Source organism: Lepus europaeus, chromosome 8 (genome assembly GCF_033115175.1).
Source record: "Lepus europaeus isolate LE1 chromosome 8, mLepTim1.pri, whole genome shotgun sequence".
Taxonomy (NCBI): Eukaryota; Metazoa; Chordata; class Mammalia; order Lagomorpha; family Leporidae; genus Lepus; species Lepus europaeus.
The window spans coordinates 50,264,705-50,290,011 of record NC_084834.1 but is presented as its reverse complement, the minus strand read 5'-3'; the positions used below and the strand labels follow the sequence as shown (position 1 = coordinate 50,290,011).

General features: G+C 41.3%; 1 pseudogene; it reads right to left on the bottom strand.

The window, feature by feature from the left end:
- Nucleotides 1–24,345, bottom strand: part of LOC133765260 (endoplasmic reticulum membrane-associated RNA degradation protein-like) — an 86,679-nt pseudogene extending 62,334 nt beyond the window's left edge.
- Nucleotides 24,346–25,307: the final 962 nt, after the last annotated feature.

The window sequence follows — 25,307 nt, the reverse complement described above, 5'->3', positions numbered from 1 at the left end:
TTGCACAGAACTAAACACATCAGGGCTGGTGCTGTGGCATAATAGGCTAAGCCTCGCATGCTGTGCTGGCATTCCATATGGGTGCCAGTTTGAGTCCTGGCTGCACCTCTTCTGATTCAGCTCTCTGCAATGGCCTGCGAAAGCAGTAGAAGATGCCCAAGTGCTCGGGCCCCTGCATCCCTGTTGGAGACTGGGAAGGAGCTCCTGGCTCCTGGCTTCAGATCGACAAGTTCCAACCATTGCTGTCATTTGGGAAGTGAGCCAGTGGCTAGACCTTTCTCTCTGTGTCTCCCTCTCTCTTTATATAACACTACCTTTCAAATAAATAAATAAAAATCTAAAAAAAAAAAAAAAAACCTAAGCACGCCCACATGTGTGTTTAGTACAAGTAAATCTGAATAAGATTATTGATTTGGTTGTGAAATAGCACTACAGTTTTGCAAGATGCTATCATTAGGGGAAACTATAAATGATACACAAACTCTGTATTATGCTTCTTACAGTTACATGTGTATCTATAATTATCTCAAAATAAGAATCTTAATTTTTAAACAATTATCTCTAGATTTTAGTAATCAAAATAATGTGCATTCCTCATATTAGCCCTTAACCAATTAGCTCACGTTAAGTCAGGACAAACAAGAATCCCTGGCCTTCGTAACTTTGCCCTTTCTTGGTTGCTGCAATATAGCAAATGATTACAACCAAAACAGAAGGAATCACCTTGGTTTGTCAGCCGCTGGCTACAGAGCCAGAAATGCAGAAAGATGAGAGAGAAGGTGGCAGCTGCTCTTAAGAAAAGCACATGTTCACTCCTCTCAGTCTATAAGCAGATCAAAAACTACAATGCAGAAGAGGCTATTGTCTGGGGCAGCCTCCTGTCACAGAAAAGAAGGCCATCAGGTAGCACGTGGTGTCCACCACAAAGAAAAACCACCACTAGTTTGACTGACCTGGGCAAGGAAGCTGGGCTGCTGCTGCTGCTGCTGCTGCTTCCCAAGCAGCCAACATAGATACAAAAAATAAAGGGAAGCCCCGCTGTCTCTTAAGAAAATATTTCAATTCCCTTTTTGGTAATGAAACCATCATTTACCAATAAACTGAAAAAATACAAGTGGGAAGTGACTTGCCAATATCTCAGACTTAGTAAATGACAAAGTTAGGATTCAAAACCAAGTTTTCTAACTCCAAGGCCAATATTCTCTCTAAGGCCAGCCACACCACGCTTGCTGATAGCTTTAGACAGTCTTTGGCTAGTAACTATACAAAGTGCTGTAACTGGCAGAAGAAGAGCTGTATGATTAAATTGATCATTCTCAACTTTCATCATGTGGATTTGGAATACAAGCTTGGAGAGATAAAACTCTGAGCTCGTATGTAGGAAAACTGTGTTGCATGCGAATATCTCATTTCATTAATAACATACAAAACGCGTTCAAGTACACTTGATCCCCACACAATCCTATAAAATAGGTAAGGCTGGGTTTGTTATAACCATTTATTAAAGTGAAAAAAATGAGGCTCAGTAAGACTAAGTGACTTGCCAAAGATGACATAGTTATTTTGTGAGAGATGGAGCTGGAACGAGAGCTCACATTCTTCATCTGCAGGTTCTTTTACACTTCTTTTTCTGTTTTATTAATTCTTCTATACACAAAAGGATGTATATTATGGTCAACCACCCACTTTAAGAACAAGAGCATTGTCCTTAATGTTGAAACCCCTGGATTCCCCGTCCTGAGGGCCACTGTGTTTCCAGTTCCCGGAGTGCAGAGTGTGTAGAACATACTGCCAAGGCCTTCCTAGCATTGTGCCCTGACCCACTTCACCTCTCTCCTCTCAGTCTTGAACTGTGTTTACCACTACTTTGCTTTTCTTCATATTTACCACATAGCTTTATCTAACTGTAAAAATACATTGTTCAGTTTTGCCTCTTTTTTATGTTTTAAATGAATTCATACTGTTCACAGTCTTCCACAAGTTGTTTTTTTCCCTCTTGTAAAAATTCTGTGTTGTATTTGTGAGCTGCATCCAGGCTGATGTTAAGTAGCTGTCATTTTTTCATTTTCCACTGCAGTCAGATATTCCACAGTATGAATTTCTCACGATTTGTCTAGTCTGTTGCTATGGAATATTTGAGCTGCTTCCAGATTGGGGCTATCATGAAGAATGCAACCATGAATATTATGGTATATGCCTCCTGATCCACAGGAGTAAGATTTTTCCTAGATATGAAAGTAGGGATATTAATGCTGGGTTGTAAGATTTATATATCTTTGGGGCCAGAGTTGTGGCATAGTGGGTAAAGCTGCTGCCTGCGACACTGGCATCCTATGGAAGCTGGTTCGTGTGTATCTTGGCTGCTCCTATTGCAAACCAGTTCCCTGCTAATGGACCTGGGAAAGCAAAGGAAGCTGGCCCAAGTGCTTGGGCCCCTGAACCCAAGTGGGAGACCCAGAATAAGCTTCTCTGTAACTCTACCTCTAAAAAAATAAAATTAGCTTTGCCAAAAAACTTACATACTCAACATTATTAATCAAAAAATTTTAAAGATTTTGCATAAATTTATATTTTGATAATTAGGTTTTTTTTTTTTTTACAGGCAAAGTGGACAGCGAGAGAGAGAGACAGAGAGAAAGGTCTTCCTTTTCCGTTGGTTCACCCCCCAATGGCTGCTGCGGCCAGCGTGCTGTGGCCGGCGCACCATGGTGATCCAAAGCCAGGAGCCAGGTGCTTCTCCTGGTCTCCCATGGGGTGCAGGGCCCAAGCACTTGGGCCATCCTCCACTGCACTCCCGGGCCACAGCAGAGAGCTGGACTGGAGGAGGAGCAACCGGGACAGAATCCGACGCCCCGACCGGGACTAGAACCCGGGGTGCCGGCGCCACAGGCGGAGGATTAGCCTAGTGAGCCGCATCACCGGCTGATAATTAGTATTTAAGAGTTTCAGCTTTATCCATATTTTCAGCAGTCCTTGGAATTATTATACATTTTCTTTTTTGCTACTATAATGGGTATAAAACCTCACTGTACATTGTTGTGGTTCTAATTCACATTTCCCTGATTACTAATGGGGCTGAGCCTTTCACCCATGTGCCTGTCTGTGCTTGGTTTATTTCACTTCACATAGTGACCTCCAGTTGCAATGACAAGACTCCATCCTTTCTGATGGCTGAGTAATATTCAATTGTGCATATGTGCCACATTTTTATTTTCACCTACTTGAAAGGCAGAGTGACACAGGGAGACAGATCTTCTCCCTTCTGCTGATTTACTCCCTACATGCCTGCAATAGCCAGGGCTGAACCAGGCTCCAGGCTGAAACCAGGAGTCAGTAACTCTATCCCGGTATCCTACATGGGTGACAAGGACCCAAACACTTGAGCCATCATTTAATGTCTCCCAGGATGCATTAGAAGGAATCTGGGAGGCCTGGGCTGTGGCAGAGCAGGTAAAGCGGCTGCCTGCAGCGCAGGCATCCCTATGGGAGCTGGTTCATGTCTTGGCTGCTCCATTTCCAATCCAGCTCCCTGTTAATGACCTGGCAAAGTAGTGGAAGATGGTCCAAGTCCTTGGGCCCCTGCAACCACATGGGAGACCCAAAAGAATCTCCTGGCTTCGGATTGGTGCAGCTCTGGCTGATGTGGCCATTTGGGTAGTGAACCAGCAGCAGATGGATCGATCTCTCTCTCTCTCTCTCTCTCTCTCTGACTCTGCCTGTCTATAACTCTGCCTTTCAAATAAGTAAATCTTTAAATAAAGAAGAAGGAGGAGGAAGCTGGATAGGAACTTAGAGTCAGGACTCAAATTGAAGCTCTGATATGGGGTTCAGACATCCAAAATGACAGCTTAATGCTGTGTACCATGATGCTCACCACCACCCCCTTTTCTGAGGGATTGTTTTGTTTTGTTTTGTTTCATCTCAACAAGCAGTCAACGATCAAACTTACTCGCTTTCTTCTCTATCCACAAATTATTTCCCTGCTGTTATCTTACAATGCAACACGAGTGAAATTATAAACAGTGGCTCTTCTTGCAAAACTTTTATACTTTGGAAGGAGCAAGTTCACTCTTGATGTCTTTAATTAGCATCATTGGTTCTGTCTGTAAAATAAAATTCTTTGTTGGAAACAAGACTGATGGTTAGACATGACCTAAAAGCTGAAACTGTAGCTGTGTCCCCAGGCATCTTTTCTACTGAAGCCATGCATTTTGAGTGTTTTTTTGTTTTTTTTTTAAGAAACCAGTCATCTGTTATGCTATCAGCTCAGGAAATAGCAAGTGCAAATTCTAGAATTACTTTCTCCTAAGCAGGTAGGCAAGACTTTCTCCAGCTCATCAAGACAGAGAAGAGAGCACTGGGTTCTTCAAGGAGATCAAGTACTGGGCACTGTGGACAGCCATGCTGCATGGGTACTGGTTAGCCATGCTGGTCACTACAGCTATGAGTTCCTTATCAGCTCTGCTGAATTAGCCTACTTCTTTGTTGCAGATACCATCGTAATAAGCAAAGAAGCCTCCTGAATTCCCGTGGCCAGTAAGACAACACTTTAAGTATATTTGGTAAAAATCATACCTTCTTTTCTAGCTCCTCCATGAGCTCTAAATTGTCAAAAGGCAAGTCCTTCTTGTAGGCAAAGGGATGACAGCTGATGGGCTTGGACTTCGCATCCTGCTGAGTCCACAAAGGCACATGTGAAGAGATTGCTGCAGGACGCTGAGGCAAGAAAGAACTGACATGAGAAGTGAAACTCACACTAAGATGCAATGAGTTGATCAGCCTTTGTCCTGACTGTCGAGGAACAGCTTTCTATTTCATTCTTTTTGGTATTTGCTTTTTCTACTTAATACCATTGGTTGAACTCTTTACTTAACACAGAATTATTCTTAGGTGTTGAAATTCAATTGAAAATTGAACCCTGTTTTAAAAAATGAGTGGGAATAAGAGAGGGAGGAGATGTACAGTTCAGCACATGTTCCCTCCATCTTACACCTAACGGTAAAGCTAAAAACTTGCCATGGGACTCCAAATCCCATTAAATTGGCAGGTACTAATGCCATCTTACTAGTTAAAATGATCAGTTTAAGTTCATAACTGATCATAAAGATAGGATTAAGTGTCAAAGGGATCACATAAATAAGACCAAATGTCTGCTAATAATAATTGATATAATTAAAAAGCAGAGAATGATCCAACATGGAAAGTGGGCCACAAGCAGAATCAGAATGACAAATGCCCTAAACAGCACTCTGGCCTCAGAATCAGCCTTTAAGGCATTCGGACCTGGCTAAAAAGCTCATGAGAACATTTCAGGCATGGAAAGCCAAGACACTGTGGCAAAAAATGACCTATATGAAAGATCTCTGTGAGTGAGATCCCAGCAGAAAGAATGGGCCATCAAATAAGGAGATGCCTTTCTCTAAAGGGAGGAGAGAACTTCCACTTTGATTATGGCCCTGATTAAATACCGACGGAGTTTGTGAACTTAAGAGGCTTCCATAACCTTGGAAGCTCATGACAAAAGCCTCGGGTGATTACTGACGTCATAAATAAGAGTGTCAATTGTTAAATCAACAACAGGAGTCACTGTGCATTTGTTCCCCATGTAGGACCTCTGTCCTTAATGTGCTGTACTAAGAATTAACAGTAAAACTAGTCTTCAAATGGTGCTTTATACTTAGTGTGTCTGTATGGGTGCAAATTGTTGAACTCTTAACTAGAGTTGATCTTCTGTATATAAAGATAATTAAAAATGAATCTTGCTGGCGCCACGGCTCACTAGGCTAATCCTCCACCTGCGGCTCCAGCACTCCGGGTTCTAGTAACGGTCGGGGCACTGGATTCTGTCCCGGTTGCCCCTCTTCCAGTCCAGCTCTCTACTGTGGCCTGGAAAGCAGTGGAGGATGGCCCAGGTGCTTGGGCCCTGCATCCGCATGGGAGACCAGGAGGAAGCACCTGTCTCCTGGCTTCAGATTGGCACAGTATGCCGGCCATAGCAACCATCTGGGGGTTGAACCAATGGAAGGAAGACCTTTCTCTCTGTCTCTCTCTCTCTCACTATCTAACTCTGCCTGTGGAAAAAAAAAAGAATCTAAATGAAGAATGGGATGGGAGAGGGAGTAGGAGGTAGGATGATTTGGGGGTGGTGGGCAGGTATGGGGGAAAGAACTGCTACAATCCAAAAGTTGTACTTATGAAATTTATATTAATTAAAAGCTTTCTATAAAACATATAAAAGGGAAACAAGCATATTTCACACACATGTGTTCAGGTTTGTTGCGGGGGAGGGTTTACTGCCACATACAGAGCTATGAAAATTTTCTGGATAATTGAATGTTGAATATGAATAGGAATTTTTCTATCTCTAGTAGCAAATCACAGTGCCTATGAGTGGTGTTAAAAAAAATTCATGGAAAATGTGTATTATGAAAATACCATGCATGTATGTAAAAAACTCTTTTGGCACCAAAATGAACTTTCAATTCTGTATCCTGTGAAAAAAATAAAAAGAACTGACATGGTCATCTTTCTGTTTGTTTTGTTGAGCTTTTTTTTTTTTAATGTAGACAGACATTGATTGCTATCAACTGCCCTATTTGTACTGCTTTTGCTGTATCCCATTGGATTTGGTATACTGTGTTTTCATTTTCATTCATTTCCTCTTTTGTTTCCTTGACCTATTGATTGTTCAGGAATATGCTGTTTAATTTCCATGTGTTTGTGTAATTCCCAAAGTTTTTTTTATTATTAATTCCTCCTTTTACTGCACTGTGGTCATAAAAGATACTCAATATGATTTCTATTCTTTAAAATTTATTGAGGCTTGGGCCGGCATTGTGGCATAATGGGTTAGGCAGCCACTCGAGATGCCAGACTCCTGTATGGACACTGGTTCAAGATCAGCTGTTCCACTTCCAATCTAGCTGCCTGCTAATGCACCCGGAAAAATGGCAGAAGATGACCCGAGTGCTTGGGTCCCTGCACCCATGTGGGAGACCCAGATGAAGCTCCTGGTTCCTGGTATCAGTCTGGCCCAGTCCTAGCCATTGCAGCCATTTGGGGAGTGAACCAGCAGATGGAAGATCTCTGTGTAACTCTGCCTTTTGAATAAATAAATACATATTTTTAAAAAATTTATTGAGGCATGGTTTTTGACCTACCATATGATCTGTCTTGAAAAATATCCCATGTGCTGTTGAGAAGAATGTATATTCTGTGGTTGTTGGGTGGAAAGTTCTGTAGATATCTATTTAGTTCAATTGATCTAGGGTGGGCACGGCACTGGGATTCAGTTCATTCTCCTCTAAGTAGGAGGTATTTCTCTACACCATACTGCTTGGGGCTGGAGGAGGGGTGATATAGGCAGTTCTTTCCTTCTAGCTTTTTCAATATGATTTATCATGTGAACTTTTAATTTAATTTCATCTACTTGAAAGGCAGAGTGACGGAGACAGAAACAGAAAGATCTTCCATCCACAGGTCCATTTCCCCAAATTATTACAACTAGATTAGGTTCATAATTTCTATTTATTTCATATTTTATTTTTTTTAATTCTATTTATTTGAAAGTCAGAGAGACAGAGACAGAGTTCTGTTCATTCTCCAAATCCCCACAACAGGCTTGGCTGAAGCCAGAAGCCCAGAACTCAGTCCTGATCTCCCACATGTGTGGCAGGGATCCAACTACTCAAGCCATCACCTGCTGCCTCCTACAGTATGCATTCCCAGGCTGGAATGAGAAGGGCCAGGGCTTGAATCCAGGCACCTGATATGGGATGTAGGCATCCTAGGTGGCAGCTTTACTACTGTGCCAAACACTTGCTCAAGGTCAATAATTTTTAAATTTCTCTTTTTATAATAGGAGAAATTATATAAGGCTATAAGGTACCCACAAATCCTTTTTAAAAATTATTAGTTAATAATATTTGTTTAATTTTATAGGGTACAGAATGATTTTTTTATATATGTATATACTATGGAACAATCAAATCAAACTAATTAACATGCCCATCACCTCACATACTTAACACATTCTCTCTTATACCTACCTAAATTTTTCTCATTTCCAATATGATTTCTTCTTTATTCAATGAGCTATAGAATTTTTTAGAATGTTAACATATAGAGTATTTTAGTTTTATTGTCTTACCGATTTTACCAAAACTGTCTTGAGAGAAAAAAAATAACACATTGTCTATAGAATATTATTTCCTTGAATTCTTGCTCCATGGCCCTGAATATAGACAATTTTTATAAGTGATCCATTTGAGCTTGAGAAGAATGAATCTACACCAACTGTTGTGTTTTTCTATATGTGTCTCTTAGATTTACCTTGTCAGTTCTGTTATTTAAATCTTCTGTATCTTTACTGATTTTTTTAACACCATTTACAAATTACTGAGAGGAGGATTATTAAAATTTCTCAAGGTGATATTTACCAGTTTGATCAATTATAGATACCTATTAAATACATAAATTTCTATTTTGTTTTATATATGTGAAAAGTTATGTTATTAGTTGCATTTATTATTGGAACAATAAATTAAACCTTTTAAAATTAACTATATGCTCAGATCTTCTTTCATCCTTAAAGTCTACTTTATCTAAGGGTAATATGGCTATACTAACTTTCTTGTCACTTGTATTTGTCTTTTGTTTTTCTTTTACTTTCAAACTTTTGTGTCATGATGCTGTATGTGAATGTATGTTATCCAATTGGACAATGCTTGCTTTTTAAAATGTTTATTTATAATTGACACAATTATACATGTTTATGGGGTACAGTGAATATTTACACATATATATACATACATATTTATAGCATAATCGGGTAATTAGCATATCCATCACCTCAAATGTGTATGATTTCCTTTTTGTTAAAAATCATAATACATGTAAAATCTGTTTTTCTTTAATAATACACAATAATATTTTGCAATCAAGCAAATATATACCTACATTAGTTATAAGTGGCTAGGTAATATTCTATTAAATAGATGAACCATAATTTATTGTAAAAACATTTTTATTCCCTTATACATTCAGGTTGCTTATTTTTGCTATTATGAATAACTCTTCCATGAACAACTTTGCTTTTACGACTTTATATACTTGTTCTATTACTTCCTGAGTATACATTTATAGATATAGTTTTGCTAAGTCAATTTTCAAGATTTCTAAGTCTTTGAAATCTTCTTGTTCATTTACCTTTCTGAAAAATGATTCAATGTATTCACTTGACATAGTCACCCCTGCCCTGCTGGTCAATAAATCCAAGTATTACCCAAGTTATATAGTGCCAAAGAGCTTCTTACCAGGTGTGGACAGAAAAAGAATAAGCCAACTCTCCAGGATCCTGTGGGATGTGTGCATTATGGTCTTTTCCCCCAAGGAAAACAAAACAACAAAGACAAGGCAAAAATTCAAAGAAAACTTTGGAAGGCTATAATCTGCTCTTCCTTGGTTTTAGCATTTCATGATGATGATTATGTCATTTGCAAAGGACAGACCAGGTTATTCTGCTCAGACAACATGTATTTCTCTTCTCCAAAGATGTTAGCCCTTTATGTCTTCTTTCTGACATTTTTTTAAAATGCTCTCTCTGGAGAACAGAAAAGAATTAAAAAACAAGGAAGAATTTCTGGCAGAACAATATGGTCTGCACCATTCAATGTGCTCTGTCTTTCCTCCTTGTTTCTCCCTTAATTCATAACTCTTCAGAAAAAAAAATTTACAGATGGAATTATTTTCCTTAATCTCTGTGTAGTTTAATTTGGAAACATTCCTAGCCCAACATGGCAAAATAATTTAGGACAAGTAAAAACGGTGAAGCTGACCTTGACCAGAATTCAAGCAGTCACTCAAGGTTGGCTCTGTCATAGGGATCGGGGTTCTGAAGGCAAAGCTATGGCATAGGAGTAGCTAAGGGAGAGAGACTTCAGCACCCCTTTACCTCATGGGATGGGCCAAAGCTTAATGGCTGGAGACATCAGAAGGAGGGAATTCGAAGAGTGGTGTGATATCCTAAGACGTTCACCAAACTAGGAATATAATGGATTCAGTTTGTGACTAAAGACCCAGCTATCCCAACTACCAACTTGGATTTATGTCACCACTGAGAAGCAGTATTACGTAGGCAACAGCCTGGGCTTTGGAGTCAAGCAAAGTTAAATAGAAGGCTTTGTCCCAAAACTCAATAAGCCCAGTTACTAGAATTTTTTAAATGTCTAAAACATTAATCTTGAGAAAGTCTTTTTTTCTCTTTTTTCTTCTAAGGCTTTTTTTTTTTTATTTACAGAGAGAGAACAAAAGAGAGAGAGAGAGAATCTTCCATCCACTGGTTCACTCCCCCAAACTGTCTCAACAGCCAGGAAGGACTTGGCCAGACTGAAGGCAGATGCCTGGAACTTGCATCTGGGTCTCAGGGTCCCAAGCACTTGAGCCATCCTCTGCTGCTCTCTCAGGCACTTTAGCAGGGAGCTGGATCAGAAGTGGAGAAGCAATGACTCAAAACAGTGCTCACATGGGATGCTGGCATCACAGATGGTGGCTTGACCCACTGTGCCACAACACTGGCCCAGAAAGCCTCTCTGGAAAACCAATCATACTGTCAGTAGAGAGGCGGACTGCAGCTGCCTGTGAACAGCTCTCCCACTTATTAGGGCTCTGATCATGGATAAATTATCTAACCTCTCTCAGCCTGAGTGTCTTTAAAATGGGGAAAATAATGTTCACCGTATGAGGCTGCTATAAGGATGAAATGTGGAAAGCGCTCAACAGGGTTCAGAATGCTATTGCTATGATTCTAACTACTTATCCTTTCTAGACTGCTATAAACTCATCTAGAAAGTTAAAAAGATGGCACTTGTTGATTATTACAGTGCTTTGCAGAATCTACCTCCAATATCTTACATTTAAAATATTATACATAGAATAGGCATTTGACACAATGGCTAAGACGCTGCATGGGAGCCCACATCCCATATCAGAGTGCCTTGGCTCTACTCCTGAATCTGACTTCTTCCTAATGCACACCCTAGGAGGCAGCGGGTGGCAGTTCAAGTGCTTGGGGCCCTGTTTCCTACACTGTGGATGCAATCTGAGTTCCCAGCTCCTAACATCAGCTGGGCCATCCACAGCAACTCTGGGCATTTGAGAAGTGAACTAGCAGATGGGAGCTCGCTCGCTCTCTCTCTCTCTCTCTCCTCCCGTTCTTCCTCAATCTCTCTCTCTCTCAAATGACAGTTTTAAAAATAAAATACTATGCAAGTGCAAAATCCATACCTACATTATCACAGCATTTTATATACTTTGTTCACTTGTAAACTATTCTCACATAAACACAGTCATCACAGTTGTGGCACATCACCAAATCTAACAACTGATCCCTCAACTTCCATATAGTCCAGGTATGTACAGAACATATACCCTCAAAGCTCTTCCCCTATCCCCACGTCTGTGAGCTCATTTCCTGTAATACACTCCCTGTTCAGCTCTTTCAGCTCCAGGAGTCTCCATATTCCATTGAATATACCTTGTACAATCTCAGCTCAAGGGTTTTTCACTAGTTATTCCTTCTTCCTGGAATGCTCTTCCTGTAGATATTCGCACAGCTTTCTCCCATGCTCCTCTCAAATCTCTTAGCAGGAAAGCTTTCCCTGACTGCAATGATAATCAGTCCCTATCTCCATGCCTTTGATATTTATTGCCTTATATATTAATGTACATATTTATTCTTGCTCAAGATTTTGTTCCTGTTACTTCCTAGATCCCCAGAATCTAGGAGTGTGCCTAGTAGGACCCTAGTGTGCCTAGTAGGAGCTCAGTGCATATCTGTCAGTTGAAGGAATGAAGGAATGAATGAAAACATGATCAAAGAATAAAATGAGAAGCTCTTACTTCCCAAAAATATGCTTATTAGGAGCTTTCATTGCTTCAGCTATCGGAAATATAGGAAATTCAGATACATATTTGGCAATAAAAAGAGAGGGGAAGTAAAAAGGATTTTAGGCTGGACTAGAATTTACTCAGTTAGCTTTCTGAAGCTACTCAACTCTAAATATCCTCTATCCAGCTATGGAGCCAAAAAGACACGAATGGGAGCTATGAGTTTTAGGAAGAAGTAGAAACCCATCTCCACTCTGCCTACCTGAAGTCCTACTGGCTCCTTTCCTTTACCCTGAATGGAAAAATGAGGGGGGAAATAATGAGTTTTGATGTTTTTCCTTACTCATCTCCTTCTTGAGCTAAATGAAGATAGTGACTAACCCAGAACATAGGAATGCAACCATTTTTCCATTATTCACAATAGGACTCTCTGGTTTGTTTGGGTTTTTTCTACATTTTAGGTTATTTTGCCCAATAATCCAAGCAAGTGTTGTAAATGTAATTCCAGATCTAAGGAAAATGTGTGAAGAGAACTCTTTTCATGTGTAGCTTTTACCCAATCCTCTCCCTCCACCCCCCCCCCCCCGCCCCGCCAATACAGAAATGAACTTATCTTCTCTATTGGCATAAAGAAGGGTCAGGACCTGACAAACAGAATCCTTTTTGAAGAATTCCTAGCACTATGCTCTAGTCCCATGGTCCTTGCCTCTCTATATTGTTCCTATTAATTATTCCAGCAGAGTTCCTGATATTGAAAACAACTAAGCAGTCACAAGGAGGAATTTCTTATAACACTAATATTTTTTATTACTATGTGATCAATGATAAATAGAATAATCTGTTTAACAAGCTTTTATGAATACAAATTATGTCCCACTTTTGTGGTAGACACCAGAAACAATGGCTAAATCTGAAGCATCCCCTGGCCTCAGGAAGTTTCTAGTCTAGGAGCAGGGGATGAAGAAGTGTGGTGATAGAGGAAGGCACAGGGAAGTGTAGAGCAGCAGAAGTGGCTGGAAGGAAGTAGTTTTTGTCATACTGCACAGGGGGATGTGGAATTCATTCATTCACTCATTATTCATAGAATACTTACTATCAGAAAGATCTTGTTGTAAATGAAATATTCCTAGCAATATTTTTAAAGTCCCAGATTCCTACTTATATTATTTCTACTTTCCATTTTCATGGTACAGATATGCTTACTTGCTTTCTTAATGTACTTGCAGCATCATCTGCAATAAAGGTTCTTCTTATATAACACATCAAACCTAAAGAGCTGAACACTTTTTAAAGCTGCATGTTTTAAAAGACTTTTCACAAAAGTATTCATTTGTTTGAGAGACACAGAGAGAGACAAAAAAAAAAAAAAAAAGATATCACCTTCTGGTTTACTAACCAAACACCTACAACAGCCAGGTCTGGATCAGACCAAAGCCAAGAGCCAGGGAACTCCATCCAGGACTGCCATGTGGGTGGCAGATACTCACCTAATTGAGCCGTTACTTTCTGCCTCTCTTGGTACACATTAGCAGAAAAATGGAATCAGGACTGGAGCCAGGATTTGAACCCAGGTATTCTGATACAGGTGTCCTAACCAGCATCTTAATCACTGGGCCAAATACCTATCCCTAAAGTCTATTTATACAGTATGTTTGCATGAGTATAACAGTAATATTATAAAATATTTGGAAAATACAGAAAAAATACAACAATAATTTCACCAAAGACACATACAACCTCTCTTAACTTGTATTACACACACACGTACATATATATGAAACACAGTTTATACATACTGGGATTAACACTGTATACAGCCTTACAGTGTGCGGTTTTTGCTGAATAATAAAACATGAATTATCCTAAAGGAGCACATACAGCCTTTCTATGTGATCATATCTGCAACAACACAATCCATTTCAATGAATTATTTATAAATTCAAATAAAGGAAAATATGCTTACGTAATTCATCTGTTGTACTTACAAATTCTTATACAAATTTTTGTTTCTATTAAAGTTTTAATAAAGCAGAAAACACTTATGCAAATAAGTTAGCCGTAGGATGCCCTGTTTTTGCTGTAATAAGGCATCCCTATGAATTTGAGATCTGTATTATTTTCTTCCTTTCTTAAAGGGCAGGAAACAAACTGTAATACTTTGTTCAAATTTATGATAGTGACATGGCACAAACATCTTTTTTTTTTTAATTTATTTTTTTGACAGGCAGAGTGGACAGTGAGAGAGAGAGAAAGGTCTTCCTTTGCCGTTGGTTCACCCTCCAATGGCCGCCACGGCCAGCATACAGCGCTGATCCGAAGGCAGGAGCCAGGTGCTTCTCCTGGTCTCCCATGCGGGTGCAGGGCCCAAGCACTTGGGCCATCCTCCACTGCACTCTCGGGCCATAGCAGAGGGCTGGCCTGGAAGAGGGGCAACCAGGACAGAATCCGGCGCCCCGACCGGGACTAGAACCCGGTGTGCCGGCGCCGCTAGGCGGAGGATTAGCCTGTTGAGCCACGGCGCTGGCCGGCACAAACATCTTTAACAATAACCTTACAAAGTAATTGGCAAAAAAATTTAAAAATCAACTGGCTTAATGAAAATTAAAATGTCCTTAATTCAGCATATTTTGAAAATTTATAACAATAACTTTTGAAACATTAATTTTCCTGTTATAAAAGTAATACATGATTCTTAGAGAGAATTTTAAAAATGGAAATGTCGGGGGCCAGCGTTGTGGAACAGCAGGTTAAGCCACTATCTGCAGTGTTAGCATCCCACATGGGAGCCAATTTGAGTCCTAGCTGCTCCACTTCTAATCCAGCTCCCTGCTAATGTGGCCCGAGATAGTAGCAGAAGATGGCCCAAAATGGCCAAGGAAGAAGGAGAGGGAGAGGGAGAGAGAAAGGGAGAGTCCTTGGGCCCCTGCACCCATGTGGGAGATCCAGATGAAGCTCTTGGCCCCTGGTTTCAGCCTGACCCAGTCCTGGCCATTGTGACCATTTGGGAAGTGAACCAGTGGATGAAAGATGAAAGATGAAAGATCTCTCTCTCTCTCTCTCTCTCTCTCTCTCTCTCTCTCTCTCTCTGCATCTCCCCATCTCTCTGTAATTCTGATTTTGAAATAAAAATAAATAAATCTTCAAAAAAATTGGAAATGTAGAAAAAGAAACTCAGAAATACTGTTATCACCCCAACATACCTTTCCAGTTTGCTGAATATTTTTCTATTCAAATGATTAAAAGTATTTTAGTATGGAGGAAGCTGGAAAACATGCTGAGTGAAATAAGCCAGTCCAAAAGGGACAAATATCATATGTTCTCCCTGATCGATAGCAACTAAACGAGCATCTAAAATGATGGCCATTGAAGTGAAATGGACACTATGAGAGACAATGACATGATCAGCCCTTGTCTAGACTGTTGAGGAACAACTTACTATTTTATTCCTTTTAGTATTTTTGTTGTTGTGGTTGTTGTTGTTGTTGCTCTGTTTGTTCTACATAAAACCACTGGTTGAACTCTGTAATCAATGCACAATCCTTCTTAGGCATTTAAAATTAACAGAAAAGTGATCTATGTTAAACATAGGAGTGGGAATAAGAGAGGGAGGAGATATATAGGTTGGCACATGCTCACTCGGACTTACCTCCAATGGTGGAACTAGAAATGTGCCAGGGGATTTCAAATCAATCTTACCAAGGAGGCAGGTACCAATGCCAGTGCACTTGGTAAAGTGAGAAGTATAAATACACAACCGATCAAAAAGATAGGGTATGTGTTGAAGAGATTTCACAAATAAGACCAGTGTAAGCAAATAATGAAGGATAGAATTAAAAGGGAGAGAATGATCCTGCGGGGGAAGCAGGACACACAGCAGACTCATAGAATGGCAAACGCCCAAAACAGCACTCCTGCCTCAGAATCAACCCTTGGGACATTCGGATCTGGCTAAAAGGTCCATGAGAGTCTCACAGGCAGGAAAGCCATGACACAGTGGCAAAAAACAATCTAAATGAAAGACCCTGGTGAACAAGACCCCAGCAGAAGGAACAGGCCATCAAGGAGAGAGGCGCCTTTCTCTGAAGGGAGGAAGGAACCTCCACTGTGACACGGCCTTGACTAAACAAGTTCAGAGTCGGTGAACTCAAGGGACTTCCATAGCCTAGACAGCTCATAGCAAGAGTCTCGGGTGATTGCTGACGTCATAAATAAGAGTGCCAATTGTTAAATCAACAACGGGAGTCACTGGGTACATGCTCCCCACGTAGGATCTCTGTCCTTAATGTGTTTTCCTATGAAACTTAAAAACACTACTAGTGGAACAATACCCTATACCTTGTGCGGTTGTGTGAATGCAGCCTGTTGAAATCCTTGCTTAGTATATACTAAGTTGATCTTCAGTATATGAAGGTAATTGAAAATGAAACTCGATAAAGGGCGGGATGGGAGAGGGAGAGGGGAGGGCCACGGGAGGGAGGGAGGTTGGGGGGGAAGCCACAACAATACAAACGTTGTACTTTGTAAATTCACATTTATGAAATAAAAATTTAAAAATTTAAAAAAAAAGTATTTTAGTATAAAGTTATATTTAAAAATGATTAAAAGTTATAATCACATTTGTCTCCTGAATTTTAGTTGACATTATGAAATTTTAAAACTCCCCTATATAATTAAAAATACTAATTTTTTATAACATAATGGCTCTCATATAAGCATATTTTAATTTAATCACTTGCCTAGCAATCAATACTTTACATATTTCTGTGTCTTTAGTGGAAGTGAATAGACTTGCACAGAAAGCTTTTCTGTGTTAGTCTTTTTTTTTTTTTTAATTTTTTTTTTGACAGGCAGAGTGGACAGTGAGAGAGAGAGAGAGGTCTTCCTTTACTGTTGGTTCACCCTCCAATGGCTGCTGAGGCCTGCGCGCTGCGGCCGGCGCACCGCGCTGATCCGAAGCCAGGAGCTAGGTGCTTCTCCTGGTCTCCCATGGGGTGCAGGGCCCAAGCACTTGGGCCATCCTCCACTGCACTCCCGGGCCACAGCAGAGAGCTGGCCTGGAAGAGGGGCAACCAGGACAGAATCCGGTGCCCCGAGCGGGACTAGAACTCGGTGTGCCAGCGCTGCAGGTGGAGGATTAGCTATTGAGCCATGGCGCCAGCCCTGTATTTAGTCTTATTTCCTCAGCTTAGTGCAATGGTTTTTTGATATGTCAACCAGGCTAGGCTACAGTCACCAGTTATTCACTCAAAGCTAGTTTAGGTGTTCTTGGAAGGCATTTTGTACATGCCAGACTGTGAGGTACAAAACTGATTAACTTTAATAAGGATATTCTCCTAGACAATCTGCCTTAGTCAATTAATGGAAAAGCCTTAAAAGCTGAACTGGGGCCTCCCTGGAGAGGAAGTCCCGCCTGTGGACAGCCCCACCTGCAGATTTCAGACTTACATAGCCAGTCCCCACAGCTCGTAAGCCAATTTCATACAGTTAATCTCTGAGTACAAGGGGGGTTACAAAAAGTTTATGGAAATTTGCATTGTATTTTTTTTTAATTTTTTTAAAATTTTATTTAATGAATATAAATTTCCAGTGTAGAGCTTATAGATTACAATGGCTTCCCTCTCCCATAACTTCCCTCCCACCCGCAACCCTCCCCTCTCCCGTTCCCTATCCCCTTCCATTTGCATCAAGATTCCTTTTCAATTCTCTTTATATATAGAAGATCAATTTAGTATAAAGATTTCAACAGTTTGCACCCACATAGAAACACAAAGTGAAACATACTGTTTGAGTACTAGTTATAGCATTAAATCAAAATGTATAGCACATTAAGGACAGAGATCCCACATGAGGAGCAAGTGCACAGTGGCTCCTGTTGTTGACCCAACAAATTGACACTCTAGTTTATGGCGCCAGTAACCACCCTAGGCTGTCGTCATGAGTTGCCAAGGCTATGGAAGCCTTCCAAGTTTGCCGATTCTGATTATATTTAGACAAGGTCATAAAAGACAGAGTGAGGATAGTAACCAATGATCCTAAGAGTGGCATTTACCAGGTTTGAACAATTATACAGCATTAAGTGGGGAAGAGGACCATCAGTACACACAGGTTGGGAGTAGAGCCATTGGTGGTAGAGGTTATGATTACGAAGGAATGAGGCCCAAGTATGCTAGACAGGGTCTAGAACAAAGGACAGAGTCATTATTAGAGGAGCTAAGAAAGGTGCTGTCTAAGCTACAATTAAGTTTTCTGATTGAGAGGCAAATAGAACCTCACAGAAGGGGCTTGATAATAATCTGGTGGGCTTTAGGCCCAGACCTATACTTCCTGAAGTCTCCTAATATATCTCTTACTGCTTCAGCTTACTTAGTTGAACCCCAACTGATCCATTTATATTCTCAGAAGTATACATATTAGAATGGCTTTCATACAGAAATCAACAAACAACAAATGCTGGTGAGGATGTGGGGAAAAAGGTACTATAATCCTCTGTTGGAGGGAATGTAAACTGGTAAAACCACTAGGGAAGACAGTTTGGAGATATCTCAGAAATCTGAATATGGTCCTACCATACAACCTAGCCATCCCACTCCTGGGAATTTACCCAAGGGAAATGAAATCAGCAAATAAAATAAAAGAGTTATCTGTATCCTGTGTAGCTGCAATAGCTAAGATATGGAATCAACCTAAATGCCTGTCAAATGAAGACTGGATAAAGAAATTATGGGATATGTATTCTATGGAATACTACACAGCAGTAAAAAAAAAAAATGAAATCCGGTCATTTGCAACAAAATGGATGAAGCTGGAAAACATCATATTTAGTGATTTAAGCCAGTCCCAAAGGGACAAATACTATATGTTCTCCCTGATCTGTGATAATTAACAGAGCACCTAAAAGGAAACATGTAGAAGTGAAATTGACACTTTGAGAAGCAATGACTTGAACAGCCCCTGTCTTGACTGGTTTATTCCCCAAATGCCCACAAAAGCTAGGTCTTGGCCAGGCCAAAGCCAGGAGCCATGAACTCCATCTGTAGTAGTAGTTAGGCTGCAATAGCCTAACACTGGGTCACTAGTTGTGCATTAGTAAGAAATTGGATGGAAAATGGAGGCAGAGGGGCCAGCGCTGTGGTCTAGTAGGTTCACATCCTGGCTGCTCCTCATCCAACCCACCTCTCTGCTTATGCCCTGGAAAAGCAGTGGGAGTGCTTGGGCCTCTCCACCCACGTGGGAAACCCAGAAGAAGCTCCTGGCTCCTGGCTTCGAATTGACCCGGATCCAGCCATTGAGACCATTTGGGGAGTGAACCAGCGAATGGAAGACCTTTCTCTCTGTCTCTCCATCTCTCTGTCTGTAAATCTACCTCTCAAATAAATAAATCGAAGAAGAAGGAGGAGGAAGAGGAGGAGGAGGAGGAGGAGGAGGAGGAGGAAGGAGGAAGGGAAGAAGAGGAAGAGGAAGAAGAAAAAGAAAATGGAGGCAGAACTCAATCCAAAGCCCTCCCATATGCAATGGGATCATTGCAAGTGACAGTTTAACATGCTGTGCCATAATGTCCACCACTAACTGAAGTATTTTTCCCCTCATGGCTCTGGTCTATCTACAGACTTTTAACTGAAAGGTTCATAGAGCACTAAATAACTGATAGACCTTAAAAACAATTCATTAAGTGAATGGGTTTTGCATAATCAATCATCACAATAAATGAAAAAAACTGAATAACATATAGTTACTATATAGTTTCTATATACTCCATTTTTAAAATAAATAAAATATAGGGATGGGCGTTTGGCCTAATAGTTAAGATGCTAGCTAAGGCCCCAGCATCCCACATCAGAGTACCTCGGTTTGATTCTTGGCTCTGACTTCTCTTTCCCGCTTCCTTGCAAATGTAAAACCTGGGCAATCAGTCAGGTAATTGAGTCCCTGCCACTCAAAAAATGAGACTCCAGGAGCCAGGAATGCTGTCTGAGGGCATTTAGGGAGTGAATCAACAGCTGGGGGTCCGCCTCTGTCTCTCTCCCTCTCAAATTAAAAAAAAAAAAATTACCAAAAATAGATGAAATCTTATTTCATTGTCAATATACTTTTCTAATTGGCTATTTCTCATTCAAAAACAAAATTTTAAGTTACTATATTCATTTTTATTATAATTTAAATATATTATTTTATTTAAAAATTTCCATTTTTAAATAATTTTTTAAAATTCTACACCATGAGACTTTTTTTTTGTTGTTTTTTTTTTCAAGTTCCATTTTCTTTTTTTTAATATTTTTTAGTTGAGAGTCAGAGTTTCACAGAGAGGAGAGGCAATGAGAGAGAGAGAGGCCATAGCAGAGAGCTGGATCAGAAGTGGAGCAGCCGGGACCAGAACCAGCACCTATATGGACCGCTGGCGCTTCAGGCCAGGGCATCAACCCACTGCGCCACAGCGCCAGCCCTATTTTTAAATAATTCTTTTGTTATTTTATTCACTTGACAACCAGAGAGACAGACACAGAGAGAGAAAGGAGGAGAAAGAGCTCTCCTATCACTTATTCCCCCAACCCCCGCCAAATACCTACAACATTTGGGAGCCAGGAATTAAATCTGGGTGCCCCACATGGGTGACAAGGACACAATTACTTGAACCATCACATGCTGCCTTCCAGGGTACACAACAGCAGGAAGCTGGAATCAGGAGTGGAGCTGAAACTTGAACTTTGGGACTCTGATATGAGATGCAGGCACCCCGAGTGTTGTGTTAATCACTATACCAAAACACCCACTCATCTATACATCTTATTTATATGCTGGTTAAGGATTACAATAACTAGAGAGGAAAAAATATAAATGTTTTCAAAACCTAAAAATTAAATTGTATATTAAGGGCCCTTGTAGCACATCAGTACCAGCCAGTTTTAAAAGTAGACAAGATGTTTGCTATAGATTTTAGCTTCAAAGGCTTCTTAGTTTTCAGCTATATTAAAACTTAATTTTCTGTCAGAAGCACAATGCTTTCAGTCTTTTTTTTTTTTTTTTTGGACAGGCAGAGTGAACAGTGAGAGAGAGAGACAGAGAGAAAGGTCTTCCTTTGCCATTGGTTCACCCCCCAATGGCTGCCGCGGCCGGCACACCACGCTGATCCGAAGCCAGGAGCCAGGTGCTTCTTCTGGTCCCCTTAAGCGGGTGCAGGGCCCAAGGAGTTGGGCCATCCTCCACTGCATTCCCAGGCCATAGCAGAGAGCTGGACAGGAAGAGGAGCGACCGGGACTAGAACCTGGTGTGCTGGTGCCGCAGGCTGAGGATTAGCCTATTGAGCTGTGGCGCCAGCCTGCTTTCAGTCTTTAACCTAGAAATTTAGATTAAGGGAACACAGTTGACAAAGGGCTCAGCCATGTGTTATCACATGACACCACCGTGCCCAAGGTTTTCTCTTGCCTACACATCACAGAACATCTTTCCTTATTTAGTTGCAGGGCACACTTTGCCAAGAAGGTCTGCAGCGTACAGGAGAAAGAAAAGCCATGATTCAATGAGAGTGGGTGTGGTCAGGTGCATATACCAATGCAGGGTTCAGGACAGCCTCTTGAGAACCTGTGGCTTTGCTGCTGCCAACAGAAACAATGGCCCTTCCCAGATCCCTCAAGAGCTGCAGTGGCTCTGCTGGGCCTCTCAAGGGCTGGAGACATTGGCCCTGCAGGCTAAGCCTGCAAGGGGAGGCTTCCTTGACCTCCTCTCTTCCAACTCTCCTGCCTCCTATTCTAAACCCTCCACATTTAGAAACACAGAAAAGTTTCTGCTTCCCAGCCCCCATATCAGCAATCTTCACAGGAGTTGCTCCTCTCAGTGCTTGCCCATGAGGCTTGGACAACATCAACTTTATGCTCTCTTCCCTCACTTTCAGGGAAGGGCCATGATGCCCCAAGCCAGCTAGCTTAAGCACAACCCCTGCCCCATGCCTGGTCTGTCTAGGAGTGGATATCTACGAGCCCTGACCAGGCCTTTAAAGAGTAGGTGTGTGGCCAGTAAGAGTGAAGCATCTGTAGGTAACAGTGGGGTGAAAAGCAGCTCTGCCTTCCTCTGGCCAGTATGTTATGGACATGGAACCAAGAACCACTGCAGCCATTTGGTGACCACAGGAGAAATCAGCCTGTGGTTCACACCAGTAACTCAGGAAGAGAAAATTAGAAAACTGCAGATAAATAAAACTTGACCAAACAGACCTTGACATCTACCCTACCTCTGTATTTTCAATTGACATGTTATTAAAATCTATTTAGTTTGGGCATTCTGTTAGACACAAAAGCATCAAGACTTATGTTTTCATAACAGCACTTTACTTGTAGATTTTTTGCCTAAGCGTGTTAACATGTTTCTTCTCACTAAAAGTCCAAATTTTCAACAAAGCTGTATGTGCAAGTTTGAGTTTCCTTCTACTTGTTCTGCTGTTGGCAGGTAAGACACCAAGATCTCAGTGTACTGAAAGATCAACTTAAAATTTTTTAGATACTGCTGCTGTATTTTTTTTTCCATGAACAACATGATTGCTGACCAATTCCAGTGCAGTAAACAATAAAACTAGGTAAACCACAGGAGACAGAAGCTTAATAATACTCCTCGTGAATGGCTAGTTCTGTCACTACTGTGGCCACAGCCGCCTCTCCAGCCACTGTCTGTGCCTCGGCTCTGAGGTGAAGACCTGGTCTAATCTGTACTTGCATTGTGAGCTGACGCTTCACAGGACAAACAGCACCACAAGGACAATTCTGGGGCAGAACAGAGTGGGGATGTTCTTAGGGCTGAGTGCAGGGAGCAGCTGGTACCACTTCTTAGCGAGATTAACCAAGTCATTAAAAACACAATGATTTTCAGGCATATGGTGAAACACACATGCTTATGTATAATTTTGATAATTAAGGAGTTGCAGATGTTTTGTCTCAGACCTACCTGCTAACCTGGCTGCTTTCCAAGCAGTTTTTGGAACAAAAGCAGCAGAGGTCAAATCCTAACGGTGTTCCCACAGCACAGTACCTGCTTTAAGATGAAAAACTGGAAAGCAGTGAGAATTATAGACTTCTGCAAGACTAACCAATGCTTTTATCATTACTTTTCCCTTAAAAACTGATAATAGCTCAATTTGAGTAAAAGTACAACAGAAAACATAAGCAACTGTTTATTGTTTGTTTTGAAAATTCTCATAAACTGAGCTCCCCGTGACTTCAATGTTCTCTCTCTTAGAAACCCTCTTAGGCCAGTGCGGAGGCTCACTAGGCTAATCCACCTGTGGCACCAGCACACCGGGTTCTAGTCCCGGTTGGGGCGCCGGTTCTGTCCTGGTTGCTCCTCTTCCAGGCCAGCTCTCTGCTGTGGCCCGGGAAGGCAGTGGTGGATGGCCCAGGTCCTTGGGCCCTGCACCTGCATGGGAGACCAGGAGGAAGCACCTAGCTCCTGGCTTCAGATCAGCGCAGCGCACCAGCCATAGTGGCCATTTGGAGGGTGAACCAACGGAAGGAAGACCTTTCTCTCTGTCTCTCTCTCTTACTGTCTAACTCTGCCTGTCAAAAAAAAAAAAAAAAAGAAAGAAAAGAAAAGAAAAGAAACCCTCCTAATGGTTCAGGAAATCCCAGGGATATTTCAGAGCAGTCTCTCCAAGGAAAAAAAAAAGTTGATTAATTTTTACCATCATTCAAGTGTTTTGCCAGTATTTCATATAAAGAATTGTTGATGCAGTGGATAAGCCTTTTGGACACTTGCTAACCATGGCAAAAACTTTCCTAAGGCCAGTCTCCAATGTCAGTAACAATACAGCACAGCCAGCCAACCTGTGTGACCTGAATAACTTAATCAGTGCGATTTCTCAATATGGTAATCTGATTTTTAATCTAAAAGTAGATTCCATCATCCTTTCTTCCAGTCCTGAAAGTACCTCATAAGTAACATGAGGAAAATAATCAAATCCTCTAAGTTTATATGAGTTAGGAAAGACCTATGTGCCAATGTAAATTTCGTTTGTTGAAGGTAACTCCTTAGCAACTGACGTAACCCTACACAGTATTTTGGAGGAATTTCTAGAAGTGACGCAAACCCGTGCCATAAGAATGCTTCTCAAATTGAATTCACACGGAGAACCAACGAAGACTTTTCAGCACATTAATAACAGACTGCCCAAGCTCCTCAGATGCCAAGAAACACTCCTTCCCAGTCGGTAAAAACACCTCTGGCAAACGTGCCCACTAGGGCCAAGGCGCACACGGAATTCCAAATTGCCCCTCGGTCACAGAGATAAGAAAAGCCAATGGATGACCCGCACAAAGAGCCCGGAAGTTGCACGTTTCCCTGGTAACCTAGAACTTAATCTTACCTACTTCCAGGCCGGGCCTGAGCACGAACAGATGACCTGTGGCGCCTCCTCAGCTCCTCCTCCTTCCGGCTGCTCAACACACCACGAGCGCTTCCCACAATGCACAGCACGGGCATGACACTTTCGGCTGCTTGTGAAACGCTTCCGGACACCTCTATATAAGGTTTTTAAAGATTTATTTATTTATTTGAGAGGCAGAGTTACAGACAGAGGAAGAGAGAGAGAAAGGTCTTTCATCCGCTGATTCACTTCCCAAACGGCCGGAGCTGGGCCAATCCAAAGCCAGGCGCTTCTTCCGGTCTCCCCCATGGGTGCAGGGGCCCAAGCACTCGGGTCATCTCTGCTGCTGTCACAGGCCACAGCAGGGAGCCGGATTGGAACAGGTAGGCAGCCGGTACCTGAACCAGCACCAATATGAGATGCCGGAACCAGAGGTGGAGGCTTAGCCTATTACTCCATAGCGCCAGCCCCATCTCTACATAAAAATGTTTTAAAACAAATCCTAGCTGTACTACTTATTGCTTGATTTAGGATAGTTCATCTTTCAGTGTCCTCATTGGTAAAATGTAAAAAAAGAACAAAAACCTCTCTTTTAGAGTGTGAGACAAAAACCTCTGATAGAGCAGATGTAAGAATTTAAATAGAGACCATAGTCATAAAGTGCTCAGCACAGATTGTCCCATTGTGAGCACCAAATACAGGGTGACAGTTATGGTAAAGGTGGTGGTGGTGGGGGAATGGTGAAGGCAGCATTGGTGGCTGTTGACTTCATAAACAAAAAAACATGGAGAGTGTTTGCTGGATTTTCTTGAATGTGGAGGTAGGGTTTATGGTGCAGTGTGCTGCCCTTGGCTTGTTGTGGCTGAGTGCCAATTGTTAAACATCAGTTGTTCAAGCTCATTTTTCATGGATGCATCTGTCCCATGGAAATCAGCAAATGCTACAGAGCAGGGTTTCCTCTCACCAGATATTTGACAGCACACCACTGACTTCAAGCTTGGTTTTGTAGAGTTTATTTTTTACTAAAGAAACTTGGCTAACCTCAGATTATTTTTCTGGCTACAGATTTCAAGAAATC